The 16,060-nt window shown below is 38.1% G+C and overlaps 1 protein-coding gene across 4 annotated transcripts in view; it reads right to left on the reverse strand.

Annotated features, from left to right (window-relative positions):
• LOC129577385 (protein rhomboid) overlaps positions 1–16,060 on the reverse strand; it is a 67,068-nt gene that overhangs the window by 10,743 nt on the left and 40,265 nt on the right. The window contains exons 1-2 of one of the 4 annotated variants that reach the window (XM_055464319.1): positions 15,752–15,869; positions 14,058–15,054 (exon numbers count right to left, since the gene is read on the reverse strand). The exons of 1 other annotated variant lie outside the window; for it this stretch is intronic. The gene's annotated coding sequence lies outside the window, so the exon portion shown is untranslated. Of the gene's footprint in view, positions 1–14,057; positions 15,890–16,060 lie in introns of those variants that run through there. 2 more of the 4 variants (XM_055464318.1, XM_055464316.1) reach the window with 2 other exon arrangements.

Consider the following 16,060-nt stretch of genomic DNA (forward strand, 5'->3'; position numbering starts at 1 on the left):
AGATAAAAGAGCATAATTAATATTATGCTATGCATTTAAAAAAGTTTCGGTGCTCGGGGAGAGAATGAATGTGTGAACGGGTTTGCGCGCGCGCAAAAGAGTTGAAGCGGCGCTTTTCTTGTTGTTACTTTTATTTTCTCGGTCTCCCTCTCTCGCTTCTCTTGATGTCTTTGAGATTATATGCGAATGTTGTTAGCACAGCAACCAAGCAGCCAGCCAGCCAGTCACCTGGCCAGCCAGTCAACAATGGAAGAGAGAATGTCGATGGCGAGGGAGTAGGTGTTGCATTTGGCCAAAACAAAATAATTAGTGAAAATGAAAATATAACGATAAACAGTGCTCTGACCGGCTCACAGCACACAAAACGACGAAGAGATCGCATGGTGAACAGGGAATGTGTGTGTGTGTGTGTGTGTGCGGGAACCACCGCAAGACCAAATTGAATTGGCCAGATATCGCAATAGCAGCGTGTTCATTTTGGAATTGCGTCTTGCGCAAGCTGTCATCATTAGCAACATGCACGAGAGGAAAACCGAGTCACATCGATCGATCGAGAGAGTGAGCGAGCGAGTGAGTGAGATAGGAGAAGAGAGAAAGAGCGTCGATGACTCGACCACAAAATGAAAATACCACAAAGCGAGAGCGATCTAACATGTAACGTTTGCGCGCATGATCATTCGCCCAACCAGCCTAACCAGACAAAGATAGTGAAATGGTGCGACAGAGAGAAAAAAAAGAGCAATGTGGAAAAAGAAATTAATGCAAGAAATTCAAAAAGCAAACAATAAAACAAACAGGAAAACAAAACAAACGATGGAAGCACTCTCTCTCTCTCTCTCTCTCTTTCTCGGTCTCGTCGTTTGGCTTGAGCCACAAAGTGTTGGAGTTGATGTTTGTGTGTGTATACACGTTACATCGGTTCATACGATCGACTCTATAATATACAATATCCATACAACATTTTTCTTATTTCATACAATATTTTTCTTTTCATTTCCGTCTCTTTCGCGCGCGTGCGCGCGCTACCTCCGCGCACAGGTCGCGCTTGCTCCCCACATGTATATATTTTTTTTATTTATTTTTTAAATATTTTAGTCTAGGTGAAAGGAATTCGTAGTTGTTCATTTGTTTTTATGTATGTAGACATTTCTTCCTCTTCTTCTTCTTCTTCTTATTATTATTATTCTTCTCACTCGAAGAGAGAAAAAAAAATGAATGTGTGTATGGTGCGATTGTCTGAGCGTGAGATTCTTGCAATTGTTTTTCTCCTATATGCTTTTTTTTCTTCGTCGTTTTGAAAATATAGTTTCTCTCTCTCTCTCTCTCTCTCCGCTTTATTTTTGTTTTTTTTATTTTTTAAATATTGCTCGATGTCTCTTCAGAATCAGAATGAAGCGAAGTTGGATCATTTCAACAACATGCTTGTGTGCTCTCTATCTCCCGATTAAACTATAGTTAATCTGCCCGTTTGAAAATCGTTCCCGAGTGTGTGTCGCTTATGTTTCACTCGTTGCTTGATTGTAAGCTGCACATACAGGCTCTTTCTCTCTCCCCCTCCTCTCTCTCTCTCTCTCTCTCTCTCTTTGTGTCTCAACTTTTCTCGCTCTGTCGCGAACTTACGTTTTCTTCGCGGTGAGTGTTTTTTTCCATGGCAACATTGCAAACCACGGTTTGGTACTAGCAAATGTTTGAACCAAAAGAACAACCTGTTTGTCTATGTGGTGTTTTTTTTCTCGTTCAATTGAAAATACACACGGAGCAAATAGTATGCAAACGAAAAAGACGAGAGGAGAAAAGCGACGAATGAAAGAAAAAATAATAACAACAGCAACATATACAAAACAGCGCACTCGTCGCAACACAATGCATCAGCACGTTTAATACAGAAAAGAGAAGAGAGCGCAAAAAAAACACAATTTATTCCACATTATTTTATTATTTCTGATATATTTATATTACGGGTTGATAGTGTCTTTCATGTCGTTTTCACATGCACTTATTATATGCTCATTGTAAGTATATTATGCGCTTGACGGTGGCACTATCTCTATAGCTACTTCTCTGTTTCCATCTCGTTCGTTCGTTCAAGTGTGCGTGTACATCGGTAGGTCGATTCGGATGCTTGAAAATTAAGAGCCTAACGGAATTGTAAACGAAAAATTCCGAGCCCGCGCGCGATCAACTCACGAAAGGCACATTGTGGAGAGAAAAAAAAAACGAAAATAAAGGAGACAAGCGAGAGTGCGAGAGATATTTTTCGGCGGTTATGGAATGTGTGTTGTTGTTTTGTTTTTGTTTTTTCAGGGACCAAACACGCGGAATAGATAAAAATTGAGCAAATAGACCATTCCATTGGGTGAATTGTAGTCACAAAACAATGAAATACGTATGTTATGTCTACATAACACACAGGAAATTGAGCGCACACAATTTGATCATCGGTCCAATTATCGGCAAATGAGCGAGAGCAAGCGAACGAAGTGTATTACGCTACATTTTGCCATTGTATTTAATTAGCTTAACTTTTTACGTTGCGACGATCTGCGACTCTACGTTACACGCCGAAAAGACAACAAATACCGCCGAAATAATCCACGAGCAAACAATTCCAAATGACGATCAAATAGAGCACATTGAATCGAAAACCAAACAGAAACTGAGTAAAAATGAAGAAAAAAAAAACAGAGACACAACTGAAACGATATAGAGAAAAGACCATCAAAGATAAAAACAAAACCAAAAAAACAAATATGAAAAACAGAGCCAAAGCGATGAGAACTATGGGAGAAAGAGACTTCAACTTTGCCATTCGTCATGATGATGTACATACACGTACATTGTACACTCTCAGATCGGAAGACAAAACAAAAATTCACACACATTATAATATACATATCTATATGTTATAATCAAGAGACGAGTCATATTTTGTTCATTTTATTGATATTTACATAACCATGACGCACAATGGAATGTCGATCTTTTGTGTGTGTGTGTGTGTTTGTACAATGTTGCCGATATCGAATATGATGACAACAAAGTGAATTTATTCAAATTCGGTCGCATCTAGCTGAATGCACGTTCTCTGTGCAGAAAAAAAAAGAATTAGAAACAACAACAGAAACAAATCGCTCTTTGAACGTGTGTGCAGAGTTCATAATCCGTTGTTTTTTGAGTTCACGCGCGCGCGTGCGCCTGAGCAAGACTGAATGCGCCCAACGAGCAGCTCGAGCTAACGGCCACTCTCACACTCGACCACATTGCAAACGCGTTTCAATTACGGTACCTCAATGCAAATACCCGGTGTTTGTGTGAATATTTGCCAAGTCAAACAACAAAACAAAACAGCAGAAGAAAAAAAATTAGAAAAATGAAACACTTTGTTTCGTATCGAACTCAATAATTTTGTTTGCTTCTAAAAAAAAACGGAAATTTTTTCACCAAAAGTGACAAACATTTCCTTTCACTTGTTTCACTGCTGGAATATTATTATTATTACTTGTTTTTTCATCTATTTTCTCTGCCTCATTTTTGGCTGGATTTTTTTTCTCTCTTTCGGTAATACTTCAGGGAATTTGAGTGCAGAGAAGACGACGAGAAAAAAAAGAACTACTCACTCACGAAATGCTCGCATTAAATAGAACAAGTATTTTATGTTTTGTTTGTTTCTTTCATTCGTTCGTTGGCTGGTTCATTCGTGTGTGTGTGTGCACGTTTTTTTTTCCGGGGCGCGTTGAAGCGCCTGTTTCTACGTGATGCAATTTATTGCATGAATGTGAAATGATACACCGCACACTGTGCACATGCCGAAGCACCGCCAATGTTGCTAGCTGCTGTACTTTGTGTGTGCACTGGGTGTTAACTAATCGAAGTGGAATCGAGAGAGAAAAAAAAAACAAGATGATGATGATATTCAATACTTGGTTTTTATTTCCGCACCCAACAGCACGGATATCGACCGATTTTTTCGGAAACTATTATAAAGCATATCCTTAAAATGTGTGTGCGTTTTTTTTTCCTTTCTGAAGATATCCATTCTTTGAGATCATACGCATTATGGTGAATTCTTCCGGAACGGATTTGATATTTTTTATTTCCATCGCATTTTTGAATGAGATCTGTATGGCTGCTAGGTTGTTGTTTCTCTTCTTTTTCTTTCTGCAGGAAAGGGGAAACTTCCATAAATATTTTTCACAATCCACTTCAAATGTGTGGTGGTGTTGGTTTCATTGAAACATTTATCAAAAATTTCATTTTTGGATTTTCTCAAAATCGGCGATTCATAAACGCACGGGAAAGAAACACCGTTGTTTCTTTCTTTCTTCAAATCCGCCCAAAATCGATGATCTCATCATTTGGATCAAGAGATCAACATTTCATCATGTGAATCAAGAATGCGTACACAATGAATCGTAATGAAAGTAAATTGATTTGTTCAAATGATTTCATTTGGTTCGACTTTTTTCTTCTCTCCCAGCCTTGGACCGAAATTTACGCGCAACATTTCATCTGTTAGCAACAGTGATCACATGTTCATTCATAAGCAGCGGCAGCGGCAACGGCCACAAAAACAACAAAACGGCGACAACGGCACCAGAGAAAGAGCACAAATGATCATTTTGTGTCATGTGTTTTGAATCAAGCAATTGCTGGTACCATGCACAAACACATACACACACATAAAGAGACAGAGTGAATGAGAGAGAGAGAAACTTTTTTGTGTGTCGTATGGCACAAAACAAGGAAACATTCCATGCGAACGACCGACCGACCGACCAAAATAGTGAATACAAAACATCGTCGTCATGATTTCGCGGAATTTCGCATCTACCCATATTCAAATGACGGTGACTGCGATGCCGACGACGGCGACAACGGCGACAACGGCTGATTTTCTACTGCAACGATATGACTGCGTGCAAGGTCGTTGTTGTTTTCGATTTTTATTAATTTTTAATTGTGTCATTCATTCATCACGCAGACACACATTCACTGGTATTGTAGAACGCTCGATATATAAATAGCGCAAATGAAATACACCCAGTGTGTTTTGGCTGTACACACATTTAGATGCAGATGCGTGCCAATTCACAGCCTGAATGGGATCGTGCAATTGCATATGCGGAATTGAGTCAACCGGCAGGCCCATATTGCAGCAGCCATTCAACTTGCAACAGCCGTCGATACGATATACGATTGAATCACAGTGCACAACCGCCGCCGCCACCGTCGTCGTCGTCGTCGTCGTCGTCGTCGTCGTCACCGTGCTTTACGAGAATGTTGAACTTGTGCTGCTTTTCGCACATTTGCCAGACCATTTGAAGACGTGATAAATGGGCATTTTTAACTCTCTTTTTCGTATGGTTGCCACTGTGTGTGTTTGCCGACTTTTTTTTCTCTTCTTTTCAATTCGATAGTCGTTTCCATGACACGACATAGGCTGATGCCAACACTGGAAAATGGAACAGAAAAAAAAATGAAGCGAAAAAAAGCAGATAGCGAGGAAAAGAAACACACACATCACAGAGAGTTCACGAATTGTTCGCGAATAAAAAAGCAATAAAAAAAAATTGTGCCATTACAATCTAGTTGTGTATGCAGAGGAAGTACACAAAAGAAATGCGTTCTATTTTTATGGCTGTGGTTTGTTTCGCTTTTCACCGATTTCTACTCGTTATTGCTGTTGCAAAGTTGCGTGAAACTTGGCAGTATACTTTTTTTTTTGATTGTCATACAATTTTTTTTTTAATTTCATTTTGGATTTTAAAATGTGCTGATTTCACAGCTTCGTCGATTTTGGAATTTCAAAATGACTATTTATCTCTGTCACCGGCTTTTTCGTTGCTCTTTCTTAATCGTACACGGTAACGAAGCAAGAAAAGAAAACACAAATCGAAATGAAACGAAAGGAAAAAAAAGAAACTATCTCTCTGCCTCACGGATGAGGCGAGTGAAGTTGGTGCAGAGAATTTGCAGCATGACACTTATAAATATCCAATGCATGGAATAATTGGTTGGGTGACATTGAACAAGCGTGTAGCGCGCAGGATATACACAACGGATGCAATGGGAAAATAAATGACAATCCTCTCACGCATTCCACGATCGCAAATTGGTCTGTTGCTTGGTTGTACGTTCAATCTCCGCATGATATGCAAATGGCTATATACAAATTTTTCTGCTTTGTTTTTGTATTTGGAATTTTATTTTTTTTATTCCGTGTGTTTACTCAAAACCAACACAAAACGCGACACACACAAAGCGGCTACACACGAACAAAAGAGGCAAACATACAGAAAGAAAGACGAAAAAACAACAACAAATGGAATAGAATAGAATACCAACAAATGAATGCACAGCGAAAAAAAAAAACAATTATGATGTATTGTGATCAATGAAGGAAGAAAAGGCGTGAGAACTATAGCAAATAAATAAACAAAAATATATATCAAAAATGTAGCGCACTAGAGTCAGATAGAGAAGGAGAGATAAAAAGGCAATGCGCGAAATCTCTTAAGTGACAACGAACGACGACGACGATAGAGACAGTGACAATGACAGCGACAGTCGTCGTTGTCGTCGAATGGGTTCGTCATGTCGATGAGTCATGATCATGAATGAATCTGATCAGTGTATAGAGAGAGAATGAACGAAACGAAACGAGAAAAAAGGCACGAAGCACACACACACACACATTGCGAACTGTGGTGTAATTAGAAAATGAGCAAGAGACACCGGCAATGTCGCGTCTCAACATGCGCTGACACTGTGCGACACTCATTCAGGGTATTTCCCTGATCGTGCCTCGTACTAGCCACAAATATTCACATACACATTGTCACTCATGGTGCTCATTCTGCAAGCGGAACTGCTTTTGTGCATGAAAAAGCAAGAGCAGCAGCAGCAGCAAACCAAAAACAACGTCAGAAATGTGATCGACAAAATATTTTGCATACGTAATTGCGCATTGCTGGCTGCACTTTACTTGTTCCATGCTTCATTCCATCGATGTCGAGTGGATACTTGAACACTATAGCACACTTGGTTTTATGGCTCGTTTTTCTGTGGCATGCGTGTACCTTTTTCTGTATTGTTTCTTTCTTCTGGCCGATTGTGTATTGCTTTTTGCATTGCCATTGCATGTACGCGATTTCTGTGTGTGTGTGTGTGTGTGTGTGTGTGTGTGTGTGTGTGCTTGGAAGCACGTTCAGTGCACTATGCAGTCATTTCTTTAATGTGGATCGCATACCAAACACACGTTGTCTGCCATTCACTTGGAATGATTGAATAAATCACTGTGTGCCGTCATAAAAGCCAAAGAAATATGCGTGGAACACAGATCAATATCGAATAGACGCATTACAGCTCAACAATCTACAATCTATAATGAACAATGAACATGCGACACTCACAAAAAAAAGAGTAACAACAGCAACAGCAACAGCAATGCAGGAACCATTTAGCAGAAAAGAAAGAAAGAGCGTAGCGATCATTCGATCTGCTGCTGCTGCTGCTGCTGCTGAACACGGTGCAAGGCTACGGAGTTACATGCATCTTTGACAATTCAAATCAATCAATATATGTGGCATTTGTGATGCGAATGACGCACATCACTTTTTCTTTCTGCTGTTGCTGTTGTTGTTGTTGATGTTGAAATTGTGTGGCAATTTTTCAATCATGATCTGCAGCGACACGTCATTTATTCACTATTTCTCTCTCTCTCTCTCGGTTCGGCTGTCATTTGCGCACGGCGCATCGATATCAATTTGGATCTTTGTGGCAAAGAAATGAACACATTTACTCGGCATACACGAGTTACAATAACAACAGTCACAAAAAAGACGATGCATCGCAAATGCTTAATCGAAATAAATGTTTTACAGAAATCAAATCGCATGTACAATTATTTTTGAAAGTTGGAATGCGAAGCCATCTACACACCGACGAAGAAAGAAATAACCAATGAAAGAGATCGTAGCCATTGCATGTGGCGATTTGTGTCTCGGCAAACATTCGAAAAATAACAATAAATGTAAACGAATCAGGTGCGCGCGCGACACTCAATAAATTTTCGTACACATTTTGATAACAACAATGCAAAATCAGAATGAAGTTAAAAAAAAAAACCAACAACAAGCGGCGCACAAAATTCTATTTTGCCTTCTGTGTGAAACATCATCATAAAAATGTGTACAAGTTCAAAAACGAGTGATAATGGAAAAAAGGGGAGCAAACACTTCATTTAAATTCTCTTGCCGATCTCCGCTCTCGGTCGGAAAAGACAAGAAACGACAATACGTTAAAAAAAAAACACACACACACACATCGACTGAAACGATGAAAATAAAACCAATTTTCTTACATTATCCATAAAATGTTCGGCGAGAAAGAGCTACACATTTTTGCACAAAATGCCACGGAACGAAAAAGAAAACGCACACACATATCAGAAGAGAGTTGAAGAGAGAGAAAAAAGCGGCTGGCGATCACAAAATCATAACACTGAACATGCATGCGATGAAGAAGAGATGCATATATTCAGGTTTATTCGTCGTTGTCTGTATCTCTGTGGCTGGTGATTCTTATAAATGTTTTTTTGTTGTTGTTACTGGGCGACCGCGCGCTGTTCTTTGTATTATCGTTATTCGTTGCTCCTATGGTTAGTAAAATTTAAGAGCTTAATCATCATTCGACATAACATGGACGATGACGATAAGAGTACACAAAAAGAGGGTCTTTGATCACCACTTACATAGCAATCTATATAGCGACAGAAAAAAAAAATCACGAAGAAATATACTCGTTGGCCAAGCGAGCGAGCGAACAAGAGAAAGAGAGAAGCAGTCGCGCGCACACCAAAAGTATCCCAAATGAAGAGAAAAAAAGTGCATGGGCTACGCGGCGAGCGAAAAAAAGGACCGACAACCATATTTCGGTAATTTATTGCATTTTTCTCTTAATTAAATAATTCGAACTCTGGCGATACATGTTCGTGTTAGTTCTCGATTGTCCGTTTTTTTTTCTCGGTTTGTTTTGGTTTTGTTTGATACAATTTTTTTTCTCTTTTGATTCTGCCCGTTGCTGTCGTTTCTTGGACCGGCTCATCGTTGTTATTCTCTCCGTGTTTTGGCTGCCCCATCTGAATGGTATGTTGAAGTTATCGGCTATTTCGTCGCTACGGAAATATGACGCAGAATAAGAGCAACATCGCGAATTACTCCGGCACCAAACATCTCACTCACTTTTTTGTTGCCGTTGTTATGCACTCTTCTCACATCGATTTCAAAATATTTAAATGCATCTTTTCCATTTTATTTCTACGGAAAAAAGGCAGAGAAATGATATTTTTTGTAATGTATTCGGTTCTTTATCATGTTCGCCTTGTTGTGTTTTTGCTTTGTTTTCTTTTGAAAGCGAAAGAAAAACACACACACATTTTTTTTGGTACTCATATTTGAATTTCGATAAAAAGCGGCCTACAAATCACTCAACACGTTGAATGACAAACAACACGATGATTGCGCACAGCACATTGCATACTCATCGTTTTTCCGCAGAAAAATGTACATCAAAACATTTTCCAAACGTTCTGGTGTGTATTGTAAAACCAAAAATAACACACACACACACACACACACACACACACATATATATATATATATATATATATATATATATAATTCATGTTGGAAAACCTTGATCGTTCGTATAATTACGGCTGTGGCCATTTTATCGATCGACTTTCATTCACTTTCATTCGATTGCCGGCTACAAGCCCGATTAAAACTTGACCAATGAGTTTTTGTTCAATTTTGAAAAATTTAATAGTTTTTGACGGCATTTTTTTTCTTGGTTTCTCTTTGTTTTACGCCGTAATTTCATCCAATTAGAAAACTTAACATTCAAACTAAAACAACGTGATTTCATGGTTTAACCCAATGTTTTTTTCGGTGTTATGTCATAAATGCTCAAATTAAATTGACCAATTTGATTTGAAAAGGAAAAACCAGTGTGCGCATGCATCATACCCATTTACATATAGGTTTTTCATATTTCTCATTTTGTTTTTGTGTTTTTTTTTCATTAACCATTACACAATTGAGTGTGATGGAACGTGCGTGCGCGCGCCTTCGAGATGATAATAGGTATAAATTACGTATATATATATATGTATATATGTTTAATTTAGTGCATAGGAATTGAATAAATGTATTTGCACGAATAACAACAACAACAGCGGTGAAATGAAGGTAGAAAAAAAAGAACAGCGAGACGTTGTGTATATGCGTGTATCGGCGCTTCAACTTCGCAATTTATAATAAATGTTTTGTTTGGTTGCGTTCGTGTACGATTTTATGTTTTCGTTCGCCGTGGATGCCATATTTTTCAAGTTTTGTTCAGTTACTTATAAATTATAATGTTCTCGCTTAGCTAGTGCAGAAAAAAAGCAACATTATAATTCATCATCGACGAAAAAAAACAACAACAATAAGAAAGGGAATCCGCACATGAAACGAACGAAAGAACGAACCGGAATATAAAAAAAAAATCAGCAGCCAACACACGCTAGAGTAAAGTCCATACAATTTCAATGAAGATTGCGCGAAAGGAAAAAAATTCGGTGCATTTTGTTGAAATTACAAATTCGGGGTTTTCTCGCCCCGTATGCAAGCGATTGCGGTTTCGGTGCATGTGTGTGTGTGTGTGTGTTTTTTTTTGGTTCGTTCTCGTTGCTCAACATCGATTGATCAAAACGATTTCAAGTGCGCTCAGATAAAACACAAAATTGCACACATCACGAAAATTGCGGCAGCCGAAACTGTGCATAAAATTCACCTGCTTGCACGTTTTTTTCTTTGCAGCAGCAGCAGCAGCAACAACAATGCAAGCATTATAAAGAAAAAGCGACCGAGTAACACACGACACACATCAAAAGATGTTTCAGCATCTGTTTGGTGCCACTCGATTGCTTACTGATCGTCGCAATAATGTTTTCTTTTTCTCCTTCTTATTTTGTCTTCTTTGCTTTCGTCGTGTGTCTTTTTCGCTCTCTTTCTGTGTGCAGATTGGTCGATGCATGAACAGAAAAAAAAAATGAAGAAGAAACACGGCCATCGTTCGTTTTTTCGCTCTTCAGATGTAATCGATTTCAGAATAGTGAAATTGATTAAAATGGACAAGAAAAGAGGATAATTGCCGCTGTATGTGTGTATATGAAAAGAGAGTTTTCAGTTTGATTGATAATGATAAGTGGACCCAATTATTTTGTGTTCTTTGCTTCGCACAAAATTACCGCAGCAGAAAATTAAATCGGTGTGAAACGATAAAGTTAGCTCCGGCGAACAAGATCTTGACTCAGAGTATTTGACAGCGTGCGTTGTGAAAACTCCATTGAAAATTTTACTGAATGAGAGTGATGTGCATAGAGCGAGAAAGACTCTGACTTGAGAGAGAGAGAAAAAAAAGAAGGTGAAAATGACAATTATAGCAATTGGCGACGTTTGTGACACGATCCTTTCAAAGAAGACGAAACGATCGTGTTCGTTTTTTTTTCTTTTCAATTTTTTTCCTCGCCCAGCTCCAACAAACAAACGAAAGTGAATCAACTATCAAATGAATATAAACGAGAATGAATAAAAAAAAAACTGCATCAGAGAAAAGAATGAGAAAAAAACGTGACATTAATCGCCTTAAAAATGAGCACACACTATGCATACGGATGGGTGTTGTTTGCCTGAAAGGATATGTGTCGGTTGTCTATAGCTACTCACTAATCCGAAACGGTACAATGTGCACAGCCGTCGGCAAAAGGTGAAAAAAAAATTTTTCTTCGTCCACGCAATATACAATCGCTGCGCGATGAGCAATCGCAATACTCAATCCAACCCAACCCAACCCAGAACGAACCCAACCTAATAGTCTTGCCGAAACGAAAAGTTCGTTGATCAACAGCAAGGAGCAAGAAGAGAGAAAAAACCCTTCGTGAAGCCAACGACACAACAAAGGAAAATTACACGCACACATAACTATCGATAAATTTTGCATAAAACCGCAAATAAAAAGCGTTGAATAGCAAACATCAGGGCAGCAGCCGAAGAAAGGAAGAATAAAAAGAATGAGTCTTTCGTCGTTTAAGCCAATGAAACGGTTTACTACGCATGATGACAGTGGTCCAGGTGCTTTGAACAGTTGATTCGTTGCGTTCGGTCTTTCTCTCTCTTCTTTTTTTTTTTTAAATGCATATTCCATTTAATTCTTCAATGGTTCAATGTATGGAATACATACATATAGAAAAAATATGCGAGAAAAGAAGTAAACTGGGCTGCCGAAAAGCTTGAATGAAATACAGAAAGAATTAAAAGGAATGAAATTGACCAACCGAATGGCAATGATGATCGGCGTCAACTTCAAAAACAGCTGCTATCACTTGCACAATCTTTATGCGTGTGTTTTCTTTTCTTTTTTTTTTCTTTCTCTCATTTTCCACATATTATTTTATTACGTTTTTTTGTGTTATTGTCCATTGGAATTATTAAATATGCGCTTGCTGCAAATTGTTTAGTGTGTGTGTGTGTGTGTGTGTATGTCTGTGCCTGCATTGTTAGAATGCGCACTTTTCCTCTTCTCTCGTGCTTTTGTTGGCAATTCAAACACATTGCGGATGTGTGTTATGTTCACAGGTCGTGTGCGGAATATAACAAAAATATGTCATTCAACCGTTTTTTCGGACCAATCGAGAGTTGTTTTTTTCTCTCTCTTCGCATCTCAGCTTCTTCTCGATTGAAGACAGAAATGCGCACACAATCAACATTATTGATGTGTGTTCCTTGCATTGTGACATTGTGTCGCATGGTTCAGTGTCTAAATTTGGTCGGTTTATCGATTGTCGTTACCGTTGTTTTTTCCCGGGTTAACACACAGAAATTTATTTTCGCTTCTTTTCTTCTTTTTTCTTCTTCTTAAGAAGTGAAAAGAGTATGACTGTTTTTTTTTCTTCAATTTTATTTACGTGGAAGTACGGAAAGTGAGGCGGACGTAGGTTCTATGAAACATACACACAAATTGCGGTTTGCGCGAGAGATTCAACGTCGGCGGCGCAGTGTGTGCGGCTTTTGTTGTCTAGAAATAAATAAATATTGAAAACTCCAAAGCGAAACGAAGCCAGCGAACATTTTAAATTCCAAAAATAGACAATCAGTTTGACAATAATTTTTTAAAAGCAATTTTACGGGTGTTAATCATTTGTGAGATTTTTCATTATGCGCTTTTTTTTTTCTTTTTTCGTTTTCGTCTATCTCACAAAATTATCTCGTTTGCGTTGCTGCTTGTTTTCAATTTTTGGTCAAATACAACATTTTTGGTCCGAAAGCAAAAAAAAAATCGATAGACGAAACCGTTTGGGCTATCTATATCTTGTAGAGTCGTTGGTGGTTCTCTCGAGTTTTTGATGTGTTTTCGGTGCGTTCTCGTTAATTGCCTTGTCGATTGATCGCTTTTTCCCATTGATGTTTGTTTGTGGTTCGCTTGCGCTCGCATTCTCTCTCTCTCTCTCTCGCTAGATTCGATGAAAGGCCATGGTCCATAGACACATGCAACCACTTTTTTTTCTCTTCTTTCAATAATCCAATCTTAAGCTCGATTAGATAAACGATATTTAATATTTTAGGTGGAATATCGATTGAGAATTTGGACAAAAATAGCATTTTGCCATTCATAACGAGTAGTATCGATTGACAGAGATTAGGTAAATCGAAAGCGTTTACCAACCGTTTTTTTGCACTTTGTTCATTCTACCTCTCTTATCCATGTTCAAATTTTGTTCTCTTTTTTCTCGATTTTGTCGAAAATAAGGCGGTTCAATTTTGTTAATCAAATTATTTGACATTGAAAACGGTTTTTTCGTAATGTCATAAATTAATCCACCAATGAACAAATAAACCAAGACAACATGCAACCAATTTCAATTGCTTCGCATACATTGTCAATGGCGAACGACAACGGAGGAAAAATCAAATATTTTGGCGACCAATTCCGAAAATAAAAAAGAAGAAACTTACCCATTTGATAAATGCGTCTCGTGGTGAGCAGCACACCAATAAAAATAAAATAAATTCGAGAGAAAAAAAAAAGTATCGTTTCAGCCGACAAATGGTCTGCCGACAGAATCCATTGCAGTTCAACAACCGGCACAAACTATCGATTTGACGTTTAAAGTATCGTTCTGTTATCTCTTTTTTTCTCGTGTATATTTCTATATTTTTCTTTTGCTTCAACTGGTCGGTGTTTTGCGATTTGTGGGTTTCGTTTTGGCACACTCACATACACTCACACTAACACTCACACACCACTCGAACTCGACGAGATGCTGTTGCTGCTGTTGCTGCGATATATAAAAGGAATATCACAATAAATTCCCAATAAAGTAAATCTTTTTAATTTTAAGCGATAAAATCCGAATTTGTTGTGCCTTTGAACAAAACGAATCAGTCGTTGCTTTTTGGTAATACTTCTTTTCGCTATATTTTTTTTTACTGTGAATTTTCTATTAACATTTATTCAATTTCACTGTGATTTTATTGATTCAAAATCGATTTCAGTTCAAGTATGTTCTCTCAATCTCGTTTTTTTTCGGTTCTTTCTGTATTGTTGTCATTCCACACGACAACAAATATTCAGTGCAATGGTAATCGATGCATCAACTTGACTCTTTGGCTTCGACGAGAGCGAGTGAGAGACAGATATGATAAGGGATTGAGATGACGTTGGTTGGCTGGATGGTCGATGTGTTTTCGCGTGCGCGTGCGTTGGGTAAGAATGCCGCTTTGTAAATTCAAATAAATTATAACTTGACAAATTGATTCGCTGTGTAGCGCATAGCTGAGTAATCAAAGCAAATTTGCCGTTATACGCGTTAAGTGTCTGAGTAATCGTTACTCTCCTTTTTTTCGTCTTGTTTTTTTTTTTCTTGCTGGCTGTTGCTCTTCAATTTGTTTTTATTATTCTCTCTTCAATGGGTTATTCGGGCTGCGTTTCTGTTATTCGGTATTTAAATGTCTGCTAAATCACATTAAACAGATTTATAAACAGTGTTCTTATGTGTGTTTTGTGTGGCGCGCGTTTTTATAACTTTAGCTCCTGAAGCTGCGTTTTTTTATTGTTGCCATTTATTCTAGCTTACACTTTGGTTTTCCACACTCATGCACACAACACACTGAATCATTGCACAGCAACAATCCGAGTTTAAAGAATTCAAAACAACGGAATGGAATTGCGAATTCTTACCATTTATTCTTTGATTCTGTAATATTTATTACTATTGTCACTCGGTGCCTTCCGCGGAATCGCACCAATAAAATCAAATCAGTGTCGAAATGTTTTGTGCAATTTTGCAACAAAATCATCAAAATATTCCCTTTTTGTGGCCGTTGTTCTGGTATCTTTTTTTCTCTTGGATTTTTCCAACTCTTTCTCTATCTGTGTGTGGCTCTACTACGAATATGTGTGATTGTTTATTAAAAATTTCTTTTTTACTTCATTTGAATTTGTGTCTTCGCTGGTTCGATGGTTTCGCCCACAACAAAAAATCTTGTAACAGTACACTGGCACTGGGACGTTTAAGAACAACAACGCGCGACGGTATGATGATGATGACTACAAGATATTGTATTGTATATATTGGTTGTATATATTTAAAAAAAAATAAATTTCAAACGATATTACGACGAGAACGAAAATATGTTGAAATACAAACAATTCGTTTTTCCAGTCACTGAGACGTATATGAGAGACGAACGTGTATATTAGTAGTATTTTTTTCTGTTATTTTTCGTGTCAGACAAGATACGGTGCGCACTACACAACCGGATCATTCGACGATCTAAACCGAACTAAATGTACAACTGAAGCGCAATGCTTGACTTTAACAGAGAGCTCTCTCGGCATGCCACTCTACCTTATGAACTGTGCTGTGTTGTGTATATTGGGTAGTTTTCAGTGTTATGTTTTGCTTTGCTTTTTCGCTTCGCTCTTTCTCATTCTCTTTCGCTCTCTTTCTCTCCCT

Source organism: Sitodiplosis mosellana, unplaced genomic scaffold, assembly GCF_009176505.1.
Source record: "Sitodiplosis mosellana isolate CC-2019 unplaced genomic scaffold, AAFC_SMos_1.0 Smas_scaffold_6197, whole genome shotgun sequence".
NCBI classification, from domain to species: domain Eukaryota; kingdom Metazoa; phylum Arthropoda; class Insecta; order Diptera; family Cecidomyiidae; genus Sitodiplosis; species Sitodiplosis mosellana.